Consider the following 27142-nt stretch of genomic DNA (forward strand, 5'->3'; position numbering starts at 1 on the left):
GGAAGTGATTTATCTCTTCCTAAAGTAGATGTCTAAGAAAGGTCAAATGAATTGCATCCTAAAAGTGCTTATTCCTCCTAGCTGACCATAAAGGTTGAAGAGTGACTAACTCAGATGTAAATTAATACACTGTAGATATACAAGCCTGTGAGTTGGTGGATGGGGGGGATGCTGAAGTGCACCCCTATTCTTCCATTTGCCACAGTGCAAGGGTCTGTAGAATAAAAACAGATAACTCCTCCTCCTCCTCCACAAAGATAGATTTCCACAGTTTCATCACATGAGAGATTTTTGGTTCAAGGTGTTTTGCCATACATCACCAGAAGTGGTATTATATGCCCAGACCTGCACCACAATATCCTGTCAGACAGATAAACAACTTCTGCAGGTGCTGCTGCAAAGAAGTTTTGGATCCCAGCAGTCCCAGCAAGTAAACCTGATTTATAGTACTGGTGAATCCTTCTTGGAGCCAGAAGCAGATAGACTAGATCCCAATTACTGCTTAACAAGGTATGTCTTGTCAAAATGATTTTGAGGCTGACCTCTGATCCTAGCTGATCCTTGCTTTAAGTGCAACTGAAGATTGGCTTCAGTAGCACATCTTTGCTATGGAAAATTCTCTTTGAGACTTTTGGGAGGCTGACATGGGACCAACTTTCTGCTAGAAAACAGATTGAAATGTAAAAAGCAACATAGTTACATGCATTACTGTTATCCAAAATTCTCGGTTATCACTAGCTTCCCTATAGCTTATCCTTTTAAAAACCCATGTAGTAATGAACCTCACCTACCTGTGATATCTTTGTTCTTCTCACTAAATGCTTTCAGGATGATCAAATTACATATGATTTCTCATGAACGCTCATACATTTAATTAAAAAGAGAAAAAATTGTGAGAATGCTGTTCTTGAAGTCACTGTGCTTGATTTCAGTAACCTTGAGTTTGTATTTTCCATGTTTGATTGCAGAAACTTTGCCTAAAAAGCCCGCACTTGAAGTTCAGATGAGCTCAGAAAAAGGCAATTTTTAAATGTTAAAGGAAATCAAATACACATTCATATCTGCTAGCATGGGTTCCTCCCATTATAAAATAATTAAAGAAATACAACTAGATCAGGCTGCCAATCACTACATCAAAAACCAGTACATACTACGGTCACATTTACAGGCAACAAAGCTGAGCTTGGTGATTTACGATAATATCACTAAAACCTCGTGATATATTTAGCGAGTGGTAATGGTAAAGGTTATAATTCCTCTGAGGGACAATAGTGATGAAATAAACCACGAGGGTCAAGTGGATTATGACCTTGTGAAAACTCAAATAATGGAGATGGAGCTTTATAAACTTCCTTATAATAGATAATGCCTTAAACAATTTAAAAGCTGCTCAGTACTCAATTTGGACTTGCCACAGGCTTACTACTGCCTATATATTATTAGAGGAAAACCTGAAAATTACTTCTGTCACTATGAATCTTGCATCTGCTCAGAACCCCCATTTTAGGTGCAATGAGCGCTCTTGCTGGGCTCTGAATGCTCCCAACAGACAGTGTGTGTGCCCTCATCTGTCAGTTCTCCCCACCCAGCATTTGTAGTGTGGCTGCTTATGCAGAATTTAAAGCTTGCAACACATCCTGGATTGCTGTTAGCAATCACACCTGGCAGTATTAATTTTGCTGCTGTATAGTACTATCCCAGGATCAAAGAGTTTCTATGTGATCAAGTGATAGGGTGAGATGAATGACACTGCCGACTGCTTCACATGCTTGGTAAAAGGAAAGATGCCACGTTTATCAGCACAGACAATACACCAGGTTCATGCAGATCCTCTCTACAGTTACCTTAGACACCCAACATTAGAAGATAGTTTGTATGGGAGCTGAGGAGCCCCACATACCTGAATTCATGCTGAGTTTCAGGTGGAGGTGGAGCAACATCACAGGCAAATGGTGACTATCCTAATCTACCTGAACAGATTTTCCTGCACTAACAGCATGCAAACAGTCTATGGGTCAGTCCCATAAAAGATTACAACCATGAGTCACTTGACCAAGGTCATTCACATACATAGTTTGGGCTCCTTCATTTTCATTCTTGCTGTAGTTAGCCTCCTATGTGGCAACCCACCTCACCAGAGCTAGTTTTTGTACCAAGATACAATATTGAACTGGCAGATTCTGGAGAAGCTCTATGGATGAAGCAGCCATACTGCAGCATACACGTACAGATTTAGAAATTAATGCACAGAAGAAATTCCTCTGCTAGAAACACGGAGAAATGTTTGAGACCGTGCTATCTCAGCTTCAAAGACATGGAGGAGGAGGGAAGACAAGGAAACAACACAATGCTTACCCACTTGTGTAACAGCACTGACAATGGCAGGCCTGGGAGGGTATCAGTCTGAAAGCAAACGGGGCAATCAGCTGCCATTGAGAGAGGGATTTTTGATTGATTTTAAATTAAGGTCATTGTCCCCAGGCCACATCTAGATTTGATTATTTCTGTCACATTTTAGAAGAGTGACAGAATCTTCTTTGCAACCAGTGCTCTCTCTCTTCAATGACTCAATGCATAATGATGGTTTTTCCAGTGGGTTTTGATGATTCCAACTTCCATGATATGCTGCATGTTGGTAGAGCAGTGACATTCTCCCACTGAAAGCCACTCATCCCTTTTAGTACTCAAATCTATGCAGCAAGGGCATTAGGAAAGCTGTGAGCAGCACAAAATTAACACAGGTGTGACATTAAATCTGAGAGGTGTATTCACTGCTGGCAGGTGACCAGTGACTATCAATGTACACCGAGGGGAAAGGGCAAAAAAAGAGCAAGCCCAGCCATGAGCCATTTGTCATGAAGGGACCTTTCTGAGCAAGCTGTGATTTGGTTGCTCTCTGTGGATTTCTCTCTGGTTAATTCAGTCATTCTCCCCCCAAAATGACATCAACTGCCTGCTGTCAGCTGGCAAAGGGCTCCACAGCTGTGCTTGCTCAAAGAATCACCTCTGTACAGTCAGGTGGTCTGTTACCTTCTTTTAATGGCCTCTCCCTTTTGTGCTGGAAGCCAGGGTCACCAGTCCCTGCTCACCCTCTCCATGCTGCTTGAGATTTGAGGAACCTCTGTCACATCTCCCCTCTGGTGCCTCTTGACCATGTGCGTGTACCTAACTAGAAAATCCTTTCAAGCCATGGATCATTACTAGCCTCCTCCGAATCTTTTCCAGCTCTGCTATGTCCTTTTTGAAAAGGTGAGACCAGAATTCCAGCAGTTTTCAGAGCACAGGTCCAGCACGCATTTTCCAGTGTAAAATCTTTTCCTCTTCATTGCTCTCCTAGCAAGTCCTGACATTTGAGTCACTCTTTTGGCTACACTGAGCATGAAGTTGACATTTTCTCAGCTGTGCATGTCCCTGGGCTCTCAACCTGGGGAAAGTAACAGCCAAAATCCTTCCACGATGATGGGCAAGAAATAAATGACCAACTGCAACTGTACAGTTGTGCTCTCTGGGAAAAAAATAAAACAAAAACAAACCACCTTGGAATAACAGTAGTGGATTTTAAATCCCAAGATGCCACAAAATTCCCGCTCAGGCAGCTTGACCTAAATTCCTATGGGCAAATGAGGAAGCCACGTATTTGAAGCATTTGAAAGAAAACTAGACAAATGCCCATAAATTACTGTATGGGGGACATTCCTACTCTCTTTTGGAAGATGGATTAGACACATGACCTACTAAGTTTTTTTTTCTTCTTTCACTAATTCCTACGATGTCGTGAGTGTGTGTGCTTTACTCTTTCTTAAATCACAATCTGTTTGATCCAGCACCAGTCAAAGGTTTTGAAAATCCTATTAAACCGCAAGAGGAAATCTTGAGTGGTTTGCTAATATCAACAGAAATCCAGATGGAATTACAATCATCTTTTATGTACATTTGAGGGCATATTATGTAATACTAGCCATGGATTTAGTTTAATGCACCACACCTTCCAATAAGCTGCTGGCGACACTTAATAGCGATATGAAACCTACAAAAAACTCTTTTGCCCTTAACAAAACCGTTTTAAAGCCCAGAGTCTGAGGTCAAGGGGCTTGGGACATTCAGTCTGATGGGAAAAGGGGGACAAGGGAAACCGAGGATGGAAAAGACGGGGAGCGGACGGGGGGCGGACGGGGGGGGAGGGCAAGGGGAGTAATTAAAAAGGGGAAAGAGCTGGAGGGGGAATAAAGAAAAACAGGAAGCCAGAATCCGAGATAGACGCAGAGGAGACAAGGTCAAAACTTCAAGCAAGCAGGGAGCAAAAATTTCACTAGATTTATGGAGAAGGATGACGCTGCCTGCTGCAGCATCCTCCCGGGCGTCCGGGCGGTTCCTGGCGTGGCTCCGCGGGACGCCCGGTGCTGCCTATCGCACGCATCCCTGTCGGGCGCGGGGGGCGGCGCTGGCGGGCGTGGTGCAGGTTGGGCGGGCCCCGCCCCCGGAGCTCGCCCCGCCCCGGCCCGCCCCGGCCCGCCCGGCGCGGGGGGAGCGGGACGCGGTACCGGGCAGGGCAGGGCGGCGCGTCCCCGGCGGCGGCGGCCGCGCTTGACAGAGCGGGCGGCGGCTGCGGCCCCATGGAGCCCAGCTAGGGGCTGCCGCACCCTCCACCGGAGGTAGGTGCCGCGGAGCGGCTGCGCACCGACAGCCCAGGGCGGGCGGAGCGGTGACAGGTTGGCCGGGGCGGCGGCGTTTTGCGGGAATCTCACCCCCCCCCTCAGCCTTCTTCCCACCAGCGGCCGGGCGCTGCGGTACCGTGGGGAGGGCGGCGGCCCCGCGGTCCCCGCTTCGGCCCGTGACTATTGTTTCTGGTGGCGCCGAGCGGGCGCAGCGAGATCCCGGTGGTGGCGGCGGCGGCTTTGTGCGGGTTGTCCCGGCAGTGGAGCTGCGGCGGTGGGGGGGCGCGGAAGGACCGCGGCGGGGAGGGGGACGAGGAGAGACCGTGACCGCACGGGCAGAGCCACCCACCCCACCCCCGCCCTTCCTCCTCCTCCTCCTCCTCCTCCTGCCTGCGCAACTTCTCCAAAATCACGGCCGTGGGTGCGCGGGGAGGAGCGGCGCGTGCCGCGGCTAGGCATCGCCCCCCGCGGCTCCTGGCTCCTGCCCCACGGGCGACAAAACACACACGGCAGGGGCACGGCGGCGTTTAGCGCCCGGTCCGTGCTCTGGGGGAAGGAGATTAAAAAAATGTAGGATGGATTTCAAGATGGGCGGTAATGGGATGATTTGGGATCCCTCGCGTAGCCGGGCACAGGCGAGAAGCGGGAGGAGAATTTACCCTTTCGAAGTTGGGGCAGAAATTCCTCCCGCTGTCGCCCGGCTTCCTGGCGAAGTCTGCCAGGGGGATGGACTGTCACCTGCGTCTCCCTTAATGGCTTTTTCTGGACGAGGCTGTCGCGGGGTGTGGGTCATCTGCGCCGTCGTCGCAGCGCTCCGGGCGTACGTGGCGGTGGGTGCCAGGGTGAAGTGTCGCGTTCCAGAAGTTCTGCATCCCTCCGGGTAGATGCGGCAGGGTGCAAGCGCCCTGGGCGGGAGTTGCAGGGCAGTTATTCTCATTCTCTCATTTCACCCCACACACACCTCTTTTTTGAGAGATTGGTTCGGCTTTGGTTTATTTACCGTTGTTGATGGTAGTTTTCTTGCGTGCCGTTCTCCATCAGAAGTATTTTTTTAAAAATTATTTAAATGCGGGGTTCAAAGTATATATATTGTCTAATGGGGATGTATTGTTAAAGAGGGAAGAGTATCTGGTTGCCCATTAATTCTTCAGGTATTTTCCATTTAAACTTGATGAGGAAATGTTCTTCTTTTTTCTGAGTAACCTTCCACGTCATTTATCATTAACAAATCGGCTTAGCATTCAAAGTAAAGAATTCCTTGCAAATACGCTACTGATTACTAATGTTATGCCTGAAACACTCCATAGGACAGAAATCAGCACACCTCTGTTTTTTTAATATGTAAATTTGGAAAAGCCTTTTCTTCCATTTCATGACTTTGTGAGTGGCCCCAATTAAACACATGTAACTACAGTAACTAGCAGAGGGGGCTACTAATAGCCAGTGTGATTTCCTGCACCACTCTGCTAGAGCAGCCTGATCAATTAATGCATCCTCACTATTTTGTCCTTGGCATCTCTGATGAACTTTATAGTATTTCTGTGAGGATCTCCAGTAGGGAGAAGCTGAAGTCTCTTTCACCTTCAGAGATGATTGAAGACAAATTTGAAGAGGGGATAACTGAGTTGACTGGAGAGTGATGCTGAGTTCCTGTGTATACATTAAATTCTGGAGGCTATCCAGTAGCCAGAGCTATCTGGCAGACTGGAAGTCACCTCAGTGATGGGGTTTGAAGGGTCCTGATCACTTCCTACCAAAAAAAAACAAGTGATAAGCTTTTGCAACGTGCGCTGATTGCATTGTAGGCATGGGCTGGAGGATGGAGCTGGTCGTGTAGCGGGCATGGCATGTGCAATGAGCAGGTCACACTGAGCACCCCACAACTTCAGGATGTTTGAGTTCACTGTGCAGAGCCTGCAGCAGTATGAATTACAGGGGAAAAAATGCATTTAGATGTAACAAAGGCGTCTGGCTCATCTCCTGCATGAGGAACTAATTTTTTTTTTAAAAATCTGGCTCCCGTTTCTGCCTCTGACACAAACTGCCAGTGTAGCTGTGGGCAAATAATTTCATGTTTCTCTCTCTCCTCTCTCCTCATCTCTGCCTGCCCTGTCAAGGTCTCATCTGTACAGGGTTGTCAGTTTAGACCCCAACTCAAACCCCTTGCTTTCCCCCAGCTCCCTTGTGCAGTCTGAAGCCCAATGTAGGTGGTACCTCTGTGCTCCAAGGGGATACAGTTTGACATTCAAATACTGCTGCTGGAGCCAATCATACAGATGTAGCAGCCTCACAGCAACTCATCAATCTCTAATCCTACCCCTCTTCTAATCCAGTCATTCTCTGCTGCTAATCAAATCGCCCAACATCATTCGAGCTGTGCTTGGCTGCGTGCTCGCCCTCGTGTTGGCAAGCCTACATCAAGCCAGGGAAGCAGTGGTAGTGGAGATGGGCTGAGGATCACCAGCTCTTCAGGACAGAGACTGTCACTTGAGGCTACAATAGCCGTAGCACGAGAGGCCTGGTGTGATTTAGAAATACAAATTGTAGCTAAAGGGTAAATTGCAACAACATCACAGAAAAATGACCAGAACCTCAGGCATTCCTGCCGAGGCAGCTGCATGCTGGTCGGGAGGGAACGGAGGTGGAAGGGTGCAGCTCCCTCAGTGTAACAACGGCATTCTTATTTTAGCATGGAAGACAGCCAAAGATAAGGAGTGCTTGTCATCCGGCTGGTTGGAGGATGAAAAAAAAAAAAGAAAAAGAAAAGCTGTGTGGAAAAATATTTTGATGTAGGTACTAAAGGAAGAAAAAAAGCAGATAACCTTGCAAGTGATAGACTAGCTATGTAAAGCCTGCAGGACAAGGCTTCTCCCATAAAATCCAGAATGATCCTAATTAAGCCCAGACCCTGTTAAATGACACATGGCTTTATTTATTTCAGATGTTTCTAGGTCCTAAAGATGGGGCCAAATGTGAAGAGTTTGATGTGGCAGATAGTTTAACCCCAATTACTTTTACATAAATCACATGATTATTACAGTAGCTGAGTTCCTCTGATGGGTGCCCCAGAGCTACTGATAAAAAAAAATATTTTAAAAAATACCCTGAAAAATCTATGGCAGTGTAGGTGAGGGTTTGTGGAAGAGAGGTGGCCATCCTCTCTGCAGGCAGGAGGATAGGGATGTGGGAGCTGTTGTGGTGCTGTGTGCTTGCTGGTCTGTATGCACAGGCTGCTGAAATGGTGGCTTTGTAGAATAAGCAGCCAGAGAAAGGGATGTAAAATGCGAGATGACAAATATTCTTGTTATGAAACTGGGATGGATGAATGATTTATGGGGGTACTTGCTTTTATTTTATTTTATTTTGAGAGGAAGGAGATGGTTGGTGATGTGTGGTGCTAGCCACGGATGGCTTTGAGATCAGGCTGTGCTGGGTCCTGCCTCCAGAAACAGCATCTACAGAATAACAATACAGTGAAACACTTCTCAGCTTTGCTTGAGTTTCACAGACTGTTTTCAGGATGAAAAAGTTTTCCGTATCTTATGTTCAAAGCTGTAGGCCTAAATCCTCCCAGCAGGCTCTAGATTTCAAAAAGGAGTTGGCTGTATCCTAGGCTGTGGGGATCTTTGTTAGCCTGTCTCAGTTCTCCAAGGGAATTTCCTTTCCTGGGTTTGCAATACTGCCCATCCCTCCCAGGGCACTGAGCTACTCTGTAAACAGGCCACTCTGTGGAGGAGCTGGGTGATTTAATGTTGCTTGTTAGTAGTTCTGGCTTTCCTTTTTTCCCACCCCCACCCAGATCAGTCCATGCTGTCCTTTAGTGTACAGAGCAGTGCTGTAACATGGGTGAGGTGAGTTTACAGGGTCACATCTGTAAGATTTTGCCAGTTCTGTGGATGGCTGGGTGTCCTGGGGACCCTTGTGGCAGCTGCAGCTCCAGACTCAGTTGCTGGCTTTGTCTGTGAGCGACTGGATCCCTCTGAGCAGGACCTGTTTCCAGCATCCTTTTATATTTCCTAGTTAATAGAATCATAGAATAGTTGAGTTAGATGGGACCTTACAGGTCATCTAGTCCAACCCCCCTGCAGTAAGCAGGGGCATCTTCAACTAGATCAGGTTGCTCAGAGCCCTGTCCAACCTGACCTGGAATGTTTCCAGGGATGGGACATTTGCCACCTCTCTGGGCAACCTGTTGCAGTGTCTCCCCATGCTCCCAGTAAAAAAAATTCTTCTTTATGTCCAATTTAAATTGACCCTAGTTTAAAACCATTACCCCTTGTCCTATTGCTATGGCCCTGCTCAAACATCTGTCTCTGTAGTCTGTCCCTGTGTGTCCTGTTGGTCCTCATTAGGTATTGGAAGATGCTGTAAGGTTTTCCTGGAGCCTTCTCTTCTCCAGGATGAGCAGCCCCAGCTCTCTCAGCCTGTCCTCGCAGGAGAAGTGCTCCAACCCTCTGATCATCTTCATGGCCCTCCTCTCGACCTGCTTCAACAAGTCCGTGTCTTTCCTGTGTTGAAGACCCCAGAGCTGGATGCAGTATTCCAGGTGGGGTCTCAAAGAGTGAAGGGTGCCCTTGATCCCACTGTTTGTATCATTGATGAAGATATTAAAGGATACCAGTCCCAGTATGGACCTCTGAGGGACACCACTCATCACTGATGTCAATTTGCGCATGTAGTTGTTCGGAAATGCTTATTTAAGACATCAGACAGCTAAATGTTCTCAAGAATTAAACAAAGAGCCTGGGGGAGGTCTCCTGTTTCCTTCACCCTCTTCAGAAAAAAGGTGTCCTTCCGCTTAGTAGCTTCCAGGTCCCTGCATTGCTCCCACCCTCTTTAGAGTGATCAGAGAGCAGCCGCTATAGCAGAAGGAAGGCAACTGCCATTGACTTGGAGAACAAGCTGGGTGTGGGTTTGGAGTCCCCCCACCTCCCCCATGGCAGGCACAGAGATATCAGAACAAGCCCCAGGCCTGACTGAATGTGTGCGTAAATGTCTTATCATCATGTTATCTTTCGATGGTTGGGGATGAGCTCTGATTTTCAAGAGAGGTAAGGGAAGTTTGCTGTGACGCCTCACTCACTAACCTTCAGTGTGGCTGCTGCGGGCAGGTCCTTGAACATTCTGGGTGCAGCTCCAAATTCATTTGGTCAGGCTAATTTTGAAAACCAGTCTCTCTTCCAATGTCTGCATGTGCTTCAACCTTTTAATTATTCTGCACTTTCCCTGTGGCATGGAAACAAAGAGGTGGAAGTGTAGTGGCCACCAGGAGGGCCAAGAGGGCAATGGTTCTCTCGTGCCCTGGCAGTCAGTGTGCTCCTCATAACAAAGCCAGGTTATTTGGAAGAGTGCAGGTCTTTCATTCCAGGAAAAAATAATTTGTTAATGGCCAGAGAATAATCACTTTACTCCGAAAAGCCTCTCCAGCTGCATTGCACCAACTGTTCTTTTTTAGTCTCTGAATCCTTAATGACAGTAGCTGCTAATTTCTCTTTCTGTGTTTTTCTAGCTGCAATGTCCTATTTTCTCTGAATTTATTGAGAAAATAATAGCAGTCATTACATAGCTACTTGTCACCTTTCAGAGAGGAAAACTTCTCCCTGCCTGAATGGCCAAGTTAGTTACTTGGTGACTGACTCAGACAATAGCAACTTTTTGTAGCTCATCAGTTATTCATCTGTGCCTAGTGAATAAACTGATTAACTAGAGGAGTGTTACTGAAGTTCTAGTCTGTGATTATCAGAATAAGATGAATAAACTGATCACAAAGGGTGTGACAACAGCACATGTACATTCTGTTTCATGTAAGCAAAAAAATCAAGAAACAAAAGGTCAGGCGTGACAAAGTGAGAAATGTGTCTTCATTGTGTTTATTTTCTTTTAAATTTGATTGTCTTTGAAGCTTATGTGACAATACTGCACAAAATGGTCCTTGGTTAAAAGAAAACTATTAGGTGTTCCATATATATCTGTAATATTTAGGTTAAAAAAAAGATAGTGAGGAGCATTGAAATAGATGGGCAGTGAGAATGGAAGACACAGAAAATAAAGTGAAATGTGAAGTATTTTTGTGTATTTTGCATGATACACATCTTTCTGGTTGTTGATGATGGATCACTTGCTGTAGAGCTGGATCTACACAAGGCCACTGCAAAGCAAACAGGAAGGGCAACACATTGTTTTTTAATCAGGATTTTCTTAACCAAGAAGTCAGGCATCACTGTCTGAATAATAGATGCCTTCATCTCCAGCCTTGGTGATGGGACTGGAGATCAGAGGCAGCTCTCAGCCAGGAGGTTTGCCCTGCAGAAGGGTGGGGGAAGAGGACTTTGGACATAGCCAAAGCTTGCTCTGCAGGCTGTGGGATGCTGAGGAGAGGTCAGAAGGAAGTAGGAACATATAAGCAGATCCTGGAAGAAGGAGTACACAGAAGAGCCTTTCTGTTCTAGTGTGACATGCTTTTAATACATCTCTGGTCCCTGGGGGATGGATGGAGTTACCTCCTGCCTTTTCACATCTGGAGAAGCCATGTATGGTTAGGGTGGCTTCACAAGGCTTCTGTGACAGAAGAAGCTTGGCTCTGCACTGGAACTCTGTTGCATTGTGTGTGCAGGATACATGAAAGGGTGTCGTTCTCTCATGGGCCTGGTGGTGCCAAGCTCAGTATCTCACATCTCCCCACACCCTTGTGCCTAAGCTTGTGTTCATTTTGCAGAAAACTGCTTGACCAGACTCCAGTTGTGCTACAACCAAAGTAATGTTGGTAGGTGGAAGAAAACAGATGCAAGGAATTTACTTTCCGGCTCACCAAGGGCATGCATCTGCCTTTGGTTTGGATTTGATGTTTAAGTTCCTAACTGATTTTTTTCGGATGCTCGGGTAACAGCTGTGTTTAGCTATGAAATCATCACTTCTCTTTTAGGATGCATTTTGGCTGTCACCACAGCTTTCTCTATCCTGAAGGGGGGTATTAAATTGATGGGGGTAGCACTGGATGCCATGAGTGCTATAGACAGGAAAGTGGAAGCAGCATAAGGCAGTGTACCGTGGATGCCCATGTTCATAGCATGTAACCCCGGAGCTGTGCAGTGACTGTCCGGGAGGGACCTAGCACAGCCTCCCACCAGAAATGGTTGTTGGGAGACAAGGTGGGTGCTCTTGATCACAAACAGGCTACAGACATCTTAGATTCACTTTGGTGACTGCAAAGGCTGGTCAACTCTCTTACTTTGTATTTGGTTTTTGGGGAAACTGAGGAGCTCTTTGCCCTGAAGCATAAAGACCCAAATATTTTGGGACCTGATGATTCTGATTTTCTTGAGAAGAGGTGCCCCTGCATTTCCAAGGAGGTGGGGTTCTCAATCGAGCAGCCTTTTATTTTTAAAAAGGAGGTGTTTTTATTAGTTTCCTGTTTTGAACTCTTTGGTTAGAGGGTATGAAGTGGTCAGCAGAGGGATACTTACCATTTAGATCAGGGTTGTCTCTTTGTATTTTCTTATTTGTATACATAATGCACATATATAATTTTTTTTCACACACATATATATATATTATATTTTTGGATTTGTGCAATTTTTACCAGTTCTATTTAAGGCTGCTACTTTAAGGAAATCTAAATAAGGTTTCCTGTCAAGAATGGTTTAGATATAGCTGGCCCTGCCTGGGGCAGAGGGATGGGTTAGGAGACTTCTCAAGGTCCTTTTCAGGACCCTTTCTGTCATTTTAGGCAGTTACTCAACAAAACAGATTCATAGTAGGTTGTGCTGGTTATGCTGAAAGGGTTTTGCTATAGCATTTAATGTGGTTATTTGTTTGAAAAGGAAATAATAGGTAATTGTAGCATAGTTACTGCTGCTGCATTGGACAAATGTTTCTCTAAAGAGGAAAACAACTGATGTTACATTTTTAGACTAGCATCGTGATATGGCTGTGATTAATTTTTCCAGGAGCTTTGTGTTTTTATATCTGCTTAAGTGTATTAAATTTTAAAAGGTCAAAGGTAAGCTTTAAAATGGATGCCAAATTAAGATGGATGGGAGGAAAATGACATTTACTTCTTGTTACTGCACATTGTTTGAATTTGACCAAAGGCAAAAACAAAACAAAGAGCAGCCCTCCCCCCCCATACTCATGCATGCATGTGTTCATGCATGGACAGACAGCCATGTTCCCACCACCTGCCTTCCCTCCACACCTGGTCTGGCAAAATCTTATTCATCAAGGCTGATTAATCATGATAATCATCATTATTATCCTAACAAAATCAGTAGTCCAGTGTACTCACTTCCATACAGCCTTTGTGTTCTTTTCCAAAGTATATAATTTAACTAGTGTGAGTGGACTCTGTAAATAAAAGTAGCTAAAATATAAATATTAGGAAAACATGGCTAATAAGAACTGTAACCACGTTATCATTTCCTGCCCCTTGCTATGTTTGAGATGATGATTTCATCAGGGAAGGGACTGGACCCTTATCCCTATTCATGCAGTTCCTTGCACATTGAGTCCCAATGAAAGCAGAGAATAAAATATGGTGGGAATTATGCCTTTGCTTCCAGTGGGAGTGGTGGCCAGTCCCAGCCAAAAGCAAGGCTTTATCAGAGCTGCTCTGTGACCACACCAATGTACAAACACTTTGGGTTTGGACAAAGCAGTATAGTTCAAGGGAAGGGCCGAATCTGATTTATGTCCATCATTTAATTTCCACTCTTGCCCTTAAGTGATGATGGGTGGCTATGCTGGTGATGTGCCCTGTGCATCAGGAATGTCAGCCACTCTCTCAGGCAAGGGACCCAGCCTGTTTTTGTGGATGCTGTTGAACAAGACAGATTCACTCCTCTCACTCCGTGACATCTCCTAGTACAACAGGGGTTTAAAACAAGGGAGAAAACCACCAAAATTTTGTCAAATCCTTCCTGCTGATGGCTAGTGGCTCATCAGGGAGGCTTCAGACCACGTCCTGTGTCTGTCTCCAGACACTCAGCCCCATGCTGTACCCCAAAGCGCACCCCAACCTCATGTGGGCCATGAGGGCTGTGTCACTCTGGGAAGAGCCACCCAGTGCCAGCTGTGGCTGAGCCATGTGTAATCAAGAAAAGGCAGTGCTGCTGTTCCACAGCCACATCTACCTGCCACCCTTGGGCTCCCCAGGCAGGGGGCTGCCCAGAGCAGAGCATGGGGGAAGAGAAGGGCTCTCAGCAGCTTCCTCAAGGGAGAAAGATGCAGCACTCAGCCCCAGCACAACAGCACAATATATGTCTGAGGCTGGGATAAGGGATGGTCAGTTCTCCTCCCTCCCCAAGAAGCACCAAGCTCACCTAAGCATCCCTTCCTGGGTGCTGAAAATGTTTGTCTGACAAACAAAACAAAAGAAGGAAAAAATGACAATTGCTCATATGCTTTGTTCCAGTGTGAAAATGTATTTTTCATTTCAAACTGAATGGATTCTAAGTTGAATCTGAGTAGAACAAGCTAGACAGTTTTATTTTTTCATTTTACCAAAATTGTTTTTAAATCACTCAACCCAAATATTTATTTTTAATTTTTTTCTCCCAGCCTTGCCACTATAGCAAACAATTTCATTATTTGCATAGCTCTAATTGCAGTGATTAAACAAACACAGCGAACTCTGACCCTTCGCAGAGCCTCATCACAACCCCACAGCCAGCTTGGTCTGTATTTTGTCAGCAGAGAGGGAGATGTGGCTTTGTGTAGACTGAAAATAAATTATGGACTTTCTGGTATTTTTTTTTCCCCTCCAAACTGATACACTATCAGTTTGGAGAATGAATAATTTTGCCTGTTCTCTTGCTAGCAGGCTGAGAGATATCTCCCTATTGTGAACCTGGTACAATTTAAAAAGCATTTGGATTTTCAGTGCTTTGTTAACGTGTTACGCTTAAGTTGCAACCTCTGTTGCTGTTATTAGAATAACGTGTAGGGTTGCTACTCTGTTAGTAATATCCATATTAACATAGGAAAGAGAGACAAATATCTACATCTCTTTTTTTTTTTTTTTCTGTGAAGGTGGTGGGTACCTAAAGACAGGATTAAGGAAAATTTTAACTGGCTACAGTTCCATCAAACAGGAACAAACAATTTTTTGGACATTTTTTAATGACATTTATTTATAGCAGGTAGCGCACAGGCGGCTGCTATTTCTCAGCATGCTGGAAGAATGTTCTCCAGATGGTGCTTGCTGTTTATGCTTTTATTCACTTCGCTTGAACACAGCAGCCCTCTACACAAAACATGGAAAATTGGAAAATAAAAACAATTATGTTTTTACAAAGTGCCATGTGATTTGCTGAAATGTCTGAGTTGACTGATGAGCCGTGCGTGGGGGCAGCGGGGGGGATCACGCTGTCTCAGAAATCCGGTGCCTGAGCACCACATGGGTCACAGGCAGCCCCCACTGGGAGGGACGTGCCCTTCTCTCCCAAAAGGTGGGTTTGAGCAAGGCTGCTAATCCTGCCCTCTGTGTCTGTGCCTCTTCTGCCTCCTTTTTCCTGCACAGGAATTTGAGTGAATGTAGGAAAGGCTTTATTTTAATGGCAATATTTTTGTTGGGTTTTCTGTGACTGTGCAGCCCCCAAGGTGGGAGAGACACGAGACAAAGCATTTCATGAACCTTGCCTGTGCCATCGTGTTCCTTCGGCTTCTAATCTCAGTGAAAAGTATTAAGGCCTTTGGCTGGTCTGCTAAAGCAAGACTGATGCCCAAAGGAGCAGCATGCTCCATGATTTCTGTTGGTTATAGTGGTGAGGACAGATAGGTATCCAAATGGTTGGCATGCTCTTCCAGGTTTTTGTTATGCAGCTTCTGCAGGACTACTCACACAAAACATTCTCAGACTGGAAGCTTTAAATAAAAGACTCTGGAATCTAAATTTTTTTTCCTTAAAAGTCCTTGGGAAAATTGGGAAAATAAATCAATTATTTAAATATATTTTTTAAAAAACCCCAAACAAACTAGCCAAACAAAAAAAAATCCCAGGCAATCATAAAAATAGATATCGACAAGCAGGAGAAAGGTATTTTTATTATTTTTTAATAAATATATCTTAATGTGTGTGTAAAAGAAATAAGTATTTCTTGTTTCTACTGAAAAAGGAGAACAAGATAATGACAAACCCACAGCAATTCAGGGCAGGCTTTCAAATACGAAGAAACATCCACCAGTTTAGACATGATTGTTATTTCATTGAGAACAGGAGCCTTCAGATTCCTTCGAGATCTAGTTTAAAGCCAGCAATACTTTAAGTGAAATTAAATTTCAAGCAATTAATGTGTGGACAGCTCAACTGGTTTTGGGGTTTTCTGTGGTAAATGGGCAGCTCTGCACAGTGCTTCAGTTCCTCTCCCTTGCCCGTTACCCAAGAGACAGCCCTTTCCCAAGTAGAATTCTTGCTACATCAGCTCCATGCTGTTTATCTTCCGTTGCTCCCTTGGCAGTTATTATTTCTTAATGTGTTAATTGTAGTTCCTGGACCCTTGTGTGTGAGGGTGTGTAATGCTCATGGTAATGATGCCGACACGTTCTCTAGTTCCTGGAATCACAGAGTGAAAAACTGAGGTATGGTCTAAGCATAGGGCATCCAGTAAGAGAAGTCAATTAGAAGAATTAAAATAGCATGAAAAGAGTAAAGTGGGTAATTGGGAAGAGTAGGCACTGGGTTGGGGTGGGGTTTTTTTTGGCTTATTCGGTTATGATTCCTTTGATGGCTCCGGCTTTGTGTGATATATATTTTTTTTAATTAAAACTTGAATTATGTCGCTTGCTTTCCACCTTTTAACAGTATTTCACAGTAAATTTCATTCCTAATAGCAAGTAGTCAGGGGTAAGGAATGACTTTGCTGAGTGATGGGGATTGTTAATTATTAAAAAGAAACCTATGGATTTAAAACAAATTAGACCTCATTAAGCCTAGGTCTGTTTCCACACAGACCTGCAGACAAGAAAAAGCCCATCTACGAGCATGGAAAATCACACTTTTTAGCTGACACATCTGACACTCCTGGGCTGGCATGGGGTGCATTTGCTTGTTTGGTTTGTGTCAGAGATCCCTGGTCTCTGATCTCAGTTTAAAACCTGTGACTTTCTTGGATCTTTCCCATTTTTCTTCTACTTGTCCCATCACCCCCAGCCACCCCAGCCTACCTGCACACAGGACTTCCACCCCACTCTGGAGGTGGCTGCTGTCCATCAGCAGCTGGAGCCCACCTGGTTGCCTGGCTGGGGAAGCCAGCACCTGGACAATCTCAGAGCAGACCATATTGGCTGTTCCTGGCTTAGTGAAAGGAGAAACATAGAAAAACTCCTTTTCTCTTCCTTGATTTTGGAGGGGAGGAGGATCTTTGACTTGTACCATAGAGTTCTCTCCACAGCCAGGCTGACAAACTCTGTAGGACGTATCTATTTATTCCCATTTACGGGGGGGAAGGGGTTTTTTTTTGTTTGTTTGGATTTATTTTGTTATCCAAACTCATCTGTGACTCTTAAGTTGTTTGTACTTAGACTTTTTCCATGGGACTTTAGCAAAAATCCAAAGGGCTGAAGTGATTGTTGGAGACTACACTCAAACCTATGTAACCATGCTATGTTTTGAGCTGCTTTTCTGAAACTTCTTTCAAGGCAATGGGTGAGTGCATCCACAGGAGAATCCTAATAAGGAGACTGAAAGGTGGCCTAAAATGATCGTTTTAATTGTATGTTCACAGGCATGCCATGTATGGGCTTTGCTGAGACATCCCCCAAATCTTTTCTGGCATTACAGGCAGCGACACACTCATATCAGGAGAAGAAATGCCCATTCTGCTGGCTAGAAATCAGCAATAACATTTTGACATCTGTACAACAGTCTAAAATGAATTATTCAGCACATAGATCGTGCCATTTGAGCAGCCAGCACATCTCTGCCCATTTACTACTGTCAGTCCATGGTGGAGATATCATTGATGCCAGTGGGAACTGAGCACATGGGCTGGGGGTAGGTTTTGGCCCATAGCCTGAAACAGCGTTTGACAGCACCCCTGCAGAACATGATAGGAATAATCTGCTTTGCCACCAGCAAAAGACCGAAAGACAATGCCAGTCTGTTTTTTCTCTTAAAGTATTTTGAACACATACAGATCTTAAGATCTTAAGAATTAAAAAAAATATCTTAAGATCTTAAGAATTAAAGAAATCATTAATTCTTTGACTGTTTGAGTTTTGCTTTAAAGAGTGAGACTGGCATGTAATTTTGATTAAATCAATGTATTGCATATGACTCTCCAGAAGCCCTGAGCATCTCTTGCCTACTGGGGGTAGACCCTGAGCACAAACTCAGAGCAGCAGGTCCAGGCCAGTCTCCAGCTTCTGCCAACTTGGGGGGTTAAAGTGAAGCAGTGTCTAATCCCTGTAAGCAAAGAAAATTCATAAGATTCACGATGTCAGCAGCATCTGATTTGGAAAAACAAGCTGAAGTGCTGTAAGAACACACTTTAGGGAACTGCAGATGGGGAACTGGGAGGAAGCACACACAACTCAACACCAGCACAACCCTTCCCTGCTCAAGACAGGCATTGAGGAGACAAAGTGGACATTTATCTTGTGTTTAGCTTTCTAATTCAGCAAGGTCACCTGAATTATAGCTATGTATGTGTGGTGAGAGTCTAACATCTGTTATTTCACAGGATGTCTGTTCCCTGTAGCTGCATTTTTAAAAATAAAATGAGGAACACAGTATGGAAATGTTCTGTGCTAAGGGTATTGTCTTTTCCTTACTCTTCTTTAAGGACTATGTTGTAGCTGTCCACTGATGCTTATGTCACAGGTGAAAATTTATTATCACTCAGATAGCATTGCAATGTGCAGCAATATCATCTGCCCGTCATTGTCCATGTTTTGCAGGTGGCTAGATAAAAATGCAGCCTCTGCCTCAATTTGTACCTGCTCTTCCATTTATGTGTAAGAAGTAATACCCTACTGTGCAAGGAGCTCAGTGCTGTACATGAAAAGGCAAGACATACTATCCAGGTAACTGTAAAACAAATGGCTGGTATAATGAAAGTTAAACAAATCCTTATGTCCCCCTGAAGTCAGTAGAATTTAAGCATATAGTTAAGTCTTGCAGGCAGTAAGGGTATATCCTCTGATAGGAACATTGTAGCTGTAAGGTTTTTGAACGCCTGCGTGTGTATAGCTTTATTTCCAGAATCCCCAAGAGCTTTGCAATTAGCTGAAAGATGTGAAATCGTGCTGAGTACCATGCAGCAGTGCTGGATGCTCAGGTGCAGTGCTTCGGCAGGAGGTGGGACCTGGTTCCCTCAGCCAGTCCTTGATGGGGGTGGGTCTGCAGCTGCTGCTGCTGCAGCCGAGCGCAAGCTGGGGTGTGCAGGCCTGTGTGGGTACATTCTTGTAGGGAATAAAGTCTGTTGTAGCTTTTTTAAGGCTGCCATCACCAAAGTGTCCAAACCTTCTTGCTGTCTTTGATCCGCTCACCATCACTGTGCTCCCCTGGGGCAAGAGGATGTTGTCCTCCTTGGGCAGGGAGTAGAAGAGGCACAGAGAGATGTCAAACCTGATTTTAATGGTTATTTTTGTGTCAGCATATGTGGAGACATCTCTGCGGGAGGGTTCCAAACCTCCTGTCTGCCTAGTTTGGACCCTGTCTGCTGTTACAAACCAGGTCTGCTGTTACAACCAGAGTGGCACCATGTGGGAAGCTCATGAACAGGGCCATGGATGTTCATCTCCCCAGTGTCAGAGCAGAATTCAAGGATGTGTTTGCTGGTGTAGATGTGGGATGGTGGGGGAAGAGGGCAATGTGCAGTCCAGAAAAACAAGGAGCGAGGTAAACAGCTCAAGTAATATATGTATGAGGGTGAAGAAAGCTACCTGGGTTTATTGCCACTTGATTGGAAGGATGTGTGTAGCTTGTGTGCATCCATTAATTAGTGATGCAGTTGCTCCATGCTGGTATCAATAAAACCTTAATAGTACATGATACCAGCCCGTGATTGCTTCCTTTTTTCCACATCCCCTTGTGAGGATGTGTGTATGTCAGTGCAGCTGTGCACTATACAGTGTGGATGTGCTGTGGCTGCCTGCACAAGAAAAGGACAGTAAAATAATTCAGTGGCTTGTTACCTCCCTTGTGATTTTTCCAAGTGTTTATAAAAGGATCTTTGATATGCAGCACTCTCTAATATGCACAAAATAACCAGTGTTGTTTTCTTTCCTTTTCCTGAGACGTATTAATTCTTAAAATGGCTCCTGAGCAGGCTTTCCTAGGTATGTGTAGCAACTGCAGCCTGATGGTTTAGCAACAACAACAACAACGAAAAAGGCTCTCCTTAGTTTCCTTTACATGCACATTGTGCAGCTTTTCAAGCAGTGCAACAAACACTGCTGGCTGGAAATTTCCAGGCCCATTTCCTGCCTGCTACATGCTCATAAAACAAAATTGTCTGTACGGTCTGTAGCTGCAGTACTGCAAAAAGTCAATAAAGAGCTGGCCACCTCACCTCTATCAAAAGCAGTTGAGAAGCCCTGCCTCATCTGCCTTATTAAAACTGCACTTGACTCCTGCAGAGAAACCTAGTTGGAAACCTTGAAGAGGAGGGATAAAAAAGGAGTCTGAAATTGCAGTGAGTATTCTACAGATAGGTCTTGCAGTAAGGTTAAAGAGTGCTTATTGTGAAATAAACCAAAAAGGCAGCTTCATTAAAAAAAGGAAAATGCCTGAATTTAATGCAATGAACTTCTGACTTTCCCACCTACAGTACAGCACACAGATATGATTAGTTACTGCAGCGATGAGCAGATTTAAGTACCTCCCTAATGGATTTGTATTTTGAATTTAAATATATATATGCCTACCTATGCATGTGTGTATGTGCCTATATATGCATTTGTGTATATACTCAATCTTTGCAAGAAAAGGCATGATGTAGAAATAGAGGCAAGAGGTAGAATTTATAATGCAAAATGTCTTTGAGTGTGTGTTTGAAAGGATGTTTGGGGTTTTTTTCCTTTCCTTTATATAAGAGTAATTGATTAGATGTTTGCCAAGCTTTCAGTAGTATCTGTTGGGAATCATCACCCTCACCTTCCCCAGGCGTGCCAGCTTTTTTTCACCTTGAAATGAAAAAAGAGAGAACTTTAACAGAAAGATCATTGCTTTAGCTTAATATTGTAAGATTTCAGAGATTGAATTTTCTGATAGTAATGAAATGAACCCTGAGTTGTGCCATGAATTTGATTGCAGTTAATTTGATTTTTGAGATGCTCAACAAAGCCAGCCCATTAGCTTTAACCTCACATACTTTGGATTTGTACAAACTGGTATTTTTATGTATGTATGGGGAGAGATAGCATGGAAGTCTCTCTCTGGTAGTTCAGTTGTTTTTAAAAATTACTGTCACTGAGTACTTACTAACTCTAGGGCTGCTGGAAGTAGTATCCTTTGAGTTACTGACCAGTAATCCCACTATGTTTATTGCTTTCATGGTGCAGGGTTAGTTTTCTTTTTCACAAGGAAAAATGCAGTTAACATCTCAGCCAGGAGACACACACACGCAGACTCCATCCTGCAGTTTTTTTCCAGTTCTCACTGATCTTAATGAGCCTAGTCATATGAATAGCAGTGACTCTTGTCAGAAAGGAGTTTTTTGGCTGAAACTCACCATTTCTGTTTATGTGATTTGCCTCCTCAGACTTCAGAGTGAATGTGCTCTTCTTGCTAGTATTTGCCAAGAGACAACAACTGTGGAGTGGGGTGTTCCCCAAGGTGGTCCCAAAGTCTGGGCTGTTCTCGTTACATGATTTATTCTCAGTCAGCAGTCGATAAGATGGTGGAAGATGGCCTTTTATATATATATGTATATAAATAATACCAGCCACAGATAAGAAAGTATTTGGTGATGTCAGAAAACTAATGACATAAGGCTACAGATAACTGGAATAGTGTTAAGGAGTTGATCGTGTGGGAAAAACAGGAGGGGAATTCTGCTGCTGGGAGAAGGTTGGTCACTACAGAGAAAAAAATACGGAGCGTGCAGTTCCCAGAACAGAGGAGAAACAAGACTGGGGAGGAAAGAGATGAATGGCAGGGGCACGCAAGTTGGGAGTGATGCCGAAAGTTCTCCAGGCAATGGGCAAAGAGTTGAGCTGCCAAGGAGATTACTGCCATGAGCTGCTCCTGGGAGGTCCTGTGAGCAGGAGGGTGCAAAGTCTCCACAGAAGTCAGGGGATATATGACTTTGTGATGTGTGGAAGGGAAACTGCCCTTAGATGGAAAAAGGGTTGGACACATGGCTGGAAAGAAGGCGTTTCATCTGGATCTGTGCCACCAAAGTACACGTCAGGCACTTGTGGAGCCAGGAACCAGGCTGTCTCCTTCCAGCTCCATCACCCTCAGCAAACCTGCCAGAGGTTCATTTCCAGTGCAGAGGGGCCTGGAACAGCCCTGCTCCTCACTTGGGTGCTTCTGTCTGTGTCCCGTGAAGGGCTCCTGGAGGTCATGGCTGGCTGCTACAGGAGCAAGACCAGGGCACATGCCGGTCCCCTCCTGTCCACCTGAAACATTCTGACCTGGGTGGAGTGGGGCACTCGCACCAGGGCTGACCTGAGAGGCCCCCAGTTTGGCAGGGTGAGGGGCCAGGTACCAGGGTGTGCCTTTGCAGAGAGCTGCTGTCCTTCTGCAGTCTGCTGGCATGCCCACACCTCTGCGGCATCTTCTTGGATCCTGCCAAGTCAGAATCCAGGAGTCTCCCTTGCTGACTACATGGCAAGGAGAGGTTTTGTTATTCACAGCTTACTATTTTGTAGGGTTTGGGTTGTTCCTTAAATTCTCTTCCCTCCATTCTGCTTTTGGTTGCCCCATCTGAAGGCAACGTGTGCAGTTATTTTGGTCAGAATTAGGCAAACCCATTCAGCAGCAGAGGAAAGGGGGAAAAACATGAAAGAGAAAGCACTGATGACCTCACCAAAGAGTCCCATAATACCAAATTCTGCACAGAAAATTAAGGGAGGGGGCGGAAACCTCTTTCTCTTCAGGGGGTGTTGAAACACGGTGACCTGGAAATGCTCAGGCAACAGAGACTATTAGAGCACCCTCTTGGCATGGAGCTGCCCATTCATGCCAGCTGTTTTGCCTCACGGTGGGCAGTGTTGTATCTTCCATGAGAATCTATATCCATAGGCTCCTTGCTACCAGCCTGCACCTGATGCAGTAGAGACGTGGGTCTGCATATTCCCTGAGGGATGCACCTTTCCCCATAGCTGAGGCTGGGAGCAGCGTGAATCCTCACCAAAAAGGATGATACAGCTTCTGTACTGCCACGAAGTCAGACTAATTCAGAGGCAGCACGTCCGATGTCTCTCAGCCAATGCTAGCCAGAAAGGAAACAATTTTACACATCAGCAATTTTTTATGATTAATAATATTATCCTGCCTTAATTGAAAAATGGGCTGGTGCCCTTAAGAAGAAATTAAGCTGCAGGAATTAGGATCTAACCTCTTTATGATGAATGTGTATTTTTGCACACTGCATATTACTGGCAGTGCTTTTACAAAGAATCGTGCCGTGTATTGTAATAAAAAATTGTCCCGCATTGTTTGTAGTTGCGTGGCACCATTCTGTCTGGCTGACTTGGCTTTAAGAGCCTGAACGCTTGGGAAGAAGCAGTGTGAGGATGCTGAAATCCTTTTAAAGGGAATTTATGTACAAACAGGAGGATGATGTGTAGGCTCCGAGCTCTGCTATCAGTTGTTATTGCTGAGAGATATTCACAGGGAGTCGATGCCAGACGGAGCATTAGCCATTGCTGGCCTCAGTGCCTTCGTGGGAAGTCAGTCATAAAGTCGGTGAGGGCTCCTGTTTGTGGGATTTTTAAACACCAGTGAATCATTTTACGTAATAAAGCAGTTGTCGTTGGGTGAGTTTGTGTAAAGGTCTTTGTGAACCACTTTCTACCAAAACAAAGCTTCAGAAGGAGAGAGAGGCAATGCCGAAGGACAGGGAGGTTTGTTATGCCGAGCAGAGAGCTGGCAGTTCGACTCTGCTGAGGTTTGCCAGGCACCCAGTGGGAGCAGGGAGCTGTCGCCTGTGTCTGCCCGTCTGCCTGCGACCGCGGGTGGTCCTGGAGACAGGGTGAGTCATGACTTCAAGGCATCATGCTCCTTCCATGTGTCCTGAGACTTTGTCTCATGCAGAGCAGCCCCAAGAATCCAGGATTAAAGAAGATGAGAAGGTCTAGGTCTCTGAGTTGGATAGCTGGGGACAGAAAAAAGTCAATAAAACTGCTTTCAGCTATACTGCTGCCCTGGCACTGTCCATGTCTCCTGCAGGTTTCTTGGAAGACCATCACTTCAGCAGCAGACTCACATATATGTGGGCAGTGTGAATGTGACATGTTACAAATGCCTTGTTCCCCGAACCTAAAGCACTTAAATCAGCTCTCATCAACTTAAATATTGCTTACCCAAACCTTTGAATGTTGTGCGTCAAATCTCCCTGAAAACACCCAGTGAAAGACAGATGTCTGTGGTGGAATCACTGGTGCTTTCCAATGTCCCTGGGCAGATGGGTGCAAGGAACCTCCTCCTCTTTTCCATCATGGAATAGTGGGAGGGTCCTCATGGAGAAATATGCACTTGGGTGGTGCCATCTTTCTTGAAGGGAAACCTGCCCACAGTTTGGGGCTGTGGAAGGTGGAGGAGGGTGTGGGCAAGGAGCCAGGAGTATCTGTGGATAGGGGGGTCACAGTGGCTTTGCAGGGGTGTGTGGGAGCACAGTGGAAGCAGCCTGGGCAAAGCTGTTCTTCCCTGCTCCTTCTTGGCCACAGCCCTTTGGACTGTGCCTGCCATGGGGACCCCAGGATCCTCCCAAGCCTGCTGAGGGGCAGTGGTGGGTGGGCTGGGGCTGGCGATACTTCCCTGGTGCCACGCTGCTTCCCTGATCTGTTGTCACTGCCTGCGTAGGCTGGTCCTGGAGCACCCTCACACCCATTCTCTGGCATCTCTAAATTTGTAGCCATGGTCTTCTTATTTACCTCTTCCTTTGTATTTCAGCCAGGTCCCTATTAAAGCAGACAATGAGGAAGTCTGCATTAAAATGCTTCCTTCCATCCCTCTGTCCTCCCCTCCCTCCCAGCCCCATCCTCCGTGTCCCTGGAGGAAACACTCGTCTCTGCCAAGATCCTGCCTTGCAAAAGTAAACAATATGAAATTACAATAAAATGTTTTGATTTGCTGGGCCTGACATTCAGAAGCTGCACAACAGAGACTTACAAAAAAGGATTTTCTATAGATAGCCAGTGTGAGAAAAAAATAAATCTCTCATATTGGACGTTATTTAGATACTAGCATCAGGGCAGCGTGAATGGGGAACAGAGGATTTTGTCACCAAACATGAAGGTTCTTAGAAGGTTTATGCTGCAGCATCTGTCAGCAGCTTTCTGCCTGGCATCTGCGGGTGACTGGCCTATTGCACAGTAATGTCAGTATTTGGGACTCTTGTTTGTGTGTGTGTATATGTTGTTGCTTGATGCGTTAAGACTGGGTAGTGTACTGAAAACCCTCAGAAGGAAATAGATGAGCTGAAACTTGCTTCCTCCAGGGCTCTTCCACATAACTCAGAAGCAGGCAAACCAAAATGGAGGTGTAATCCCTGGGAGATGAGCTTCCTTGGGCGCTTGTCAGTTTAGCAGGCTGGGTAATCCTCACTGTCATCAAGATTTGAGGATTAGCTGTGGTGAGGCTAGTTGGCTTTGACATTTCATTAGGGAAGTTTTCCACAGTTTTTCATCCTCAGTCTTGGTGCTGTGAAATATGGCTGATGTAGCTTTGTTATGCTTACACCTTCTAACATTTATGCAAGTCGATGCTGGGGCTGCAAACATCTTATCTGCTGAGGATTTTTTAAATCATTGCTTGTTTATGAAAGACTAACTGGGTCAAAGGCTAATTTTGGGAAGGATCCGCTTTCCCCAGTGCTAACCAATAAATTTTCATCTGGATATCGTAAGTTACCCAACCGTTATCTCCTGAAGAGGGGATAAAAGCAAACACCCTTTATCCTATAATCTGCAAATATTTTGAAAAGTGAACTGGAATATCAATAAAAGGGCTTATCATCAAAGTCTTGTGAGAACTCTTAAGGACTTTTATTTAGAAAGCAAAATGTTAAATTTAGAGACAAGAACTGTGCAGATGAGGAGGGAATATGTACAAGTGAGAGCATTGTAAATTGTCTCAAGGGTTCAAGGGACCGGGGAAGGACACTGTGTCCTGAAGTCACTCCTTTGCAGAGATGTCTCTGCTGATAAGTGCCAGTTGTTGTTCCTGGTGACAGTGATCGAGGGGGACAAGGCGAAGGATCACCCTGTGGGCTCCTGCAATGGCGAGCAGAAATGGGGATGTGGCCTGGTTTATTTATGAGGGCTGGATGTGCCCTCACTCTTCCAGTTGCTGCAGAGGACAGATCCGTGTCCTTGGTGCTTCAGTTGCTTTCCCCATTACCCTCTCCCTCTAGAGCCCCTTTTCAGGTGCCCCCTCTGAAGAGTTGCTGCTCTGAGAGCTGGGGCAGTGGGCCATGTGAGCCGTGGGTTGTGTGAGCCGTGGGCCATGTGAGCCGTGGGTTGTGTGAGCCATGGGTTCTGTGAGCTGTGGGTTGTGTGAGCTGTGGGCTGTGTGAGCTGTGGGTTCTGTGAGCTGTGGGCCATGTGAGCCGTGGGTTGTGTGAGCTGTGGGTTCTGTGAGCTGTGGGTTGTGTGAGCTGTGGGTTGTGGAGAATGTGCTGCAGAGGCATCGCTCTGGGGACAGCCAGGTCACGTGTGTGGCACAAGGCGTTAAAGGCAGGAATCAGCAGGGACACCAGGCTCCTCCACTTTGTGGAGGGACATGGTTGTGCCTCTCTGGCCACGTTGCCTCCTCACTTCTGCCTCTCCTTCACTGGTGCTGTCTCACATCCTTTGCTTCCCTGTCAGCCTCCTGTCCCGTAGATATTGTTGATAATTGTGTGTGCTCTCTGGCACCTGAAATCCACCTTAACGTACTGCTTAGTACTTCTGTTGCAAAACCATGAGTAAAAGGCAAAGTTTAGTTTAAAATTATTTACCATGCACTACTCCAGCTGAAAAATATAAACAGTTAACGTAAGTGTTGGACTGTGTATCTTAGGGCTTCAGTGATTTATCCATCAATTCTGTCATTGTAAACTGAAGGTGAAGTTACACCTTCATAAGTCTGGGATAACAAATGATTGAACTGAACTTCTGCTGGGTACTTCTGTTTGAATTACTTTCAGTGGGAGAAAAGGGTACAATCAGGAAAAACGTCCTGGGCTGGGCCCCTTGTAACTTCATGGGTTGGTTCAGAATAAATCAGCAGTTCCTGTAGCATGTATTCCTATGATCCAAAGAATGGAGAAAGGTTAAAAATGGAAGTTTGTGTGTGTGTATGTGCCCATGTGGACATATAGACGTGCTGTTCCTGTAAA

The 27142-nt window shown here is 45.3% G+C and overlaps 1 protein-coding gene across 2 annotated transcripts in view; it reads left to right on the forward strand.

Moving 5' to 3' along the window:
- Positions 1-4535: 4535 nt before the first annotated feature.
- The window catches only part of RAI2 (retinoic acid induced 2), a 45627-nt gene continuing 23020 nt past the window's right edge, over positions 4536-27142 (forward strand). The window contains exons 1-2 of one of the 2 annotated variants that reach the window (XM_048287093.1): positions 4536-4652; positions 18549-18674. The gene's annotated coding sequence lies outside the window, so the exon portion shown is untranslated. The remainder of the gene's footprint in view (positions 4653-18548; positions 18675-27142) is intronic. The other variant, XM_048287083.1, reaches the window with a different exon arrangement.

The sequence above is a fragment of the Corvus hawaiiensis genome, chromosome 2 (assembly GCF_020740725.1).
Source record: "Corvus hawaiiensis isolate bCorHaw1 chromosome 2, bCorHaw1.pri.cur, whole genome shotgun sequence".
Lineage (NCBI taxonomy): Eukaryota > Metazoa > Chordata > Aves > Passeriformes > Corvidae > Corvus > Corvus hawaiiensis.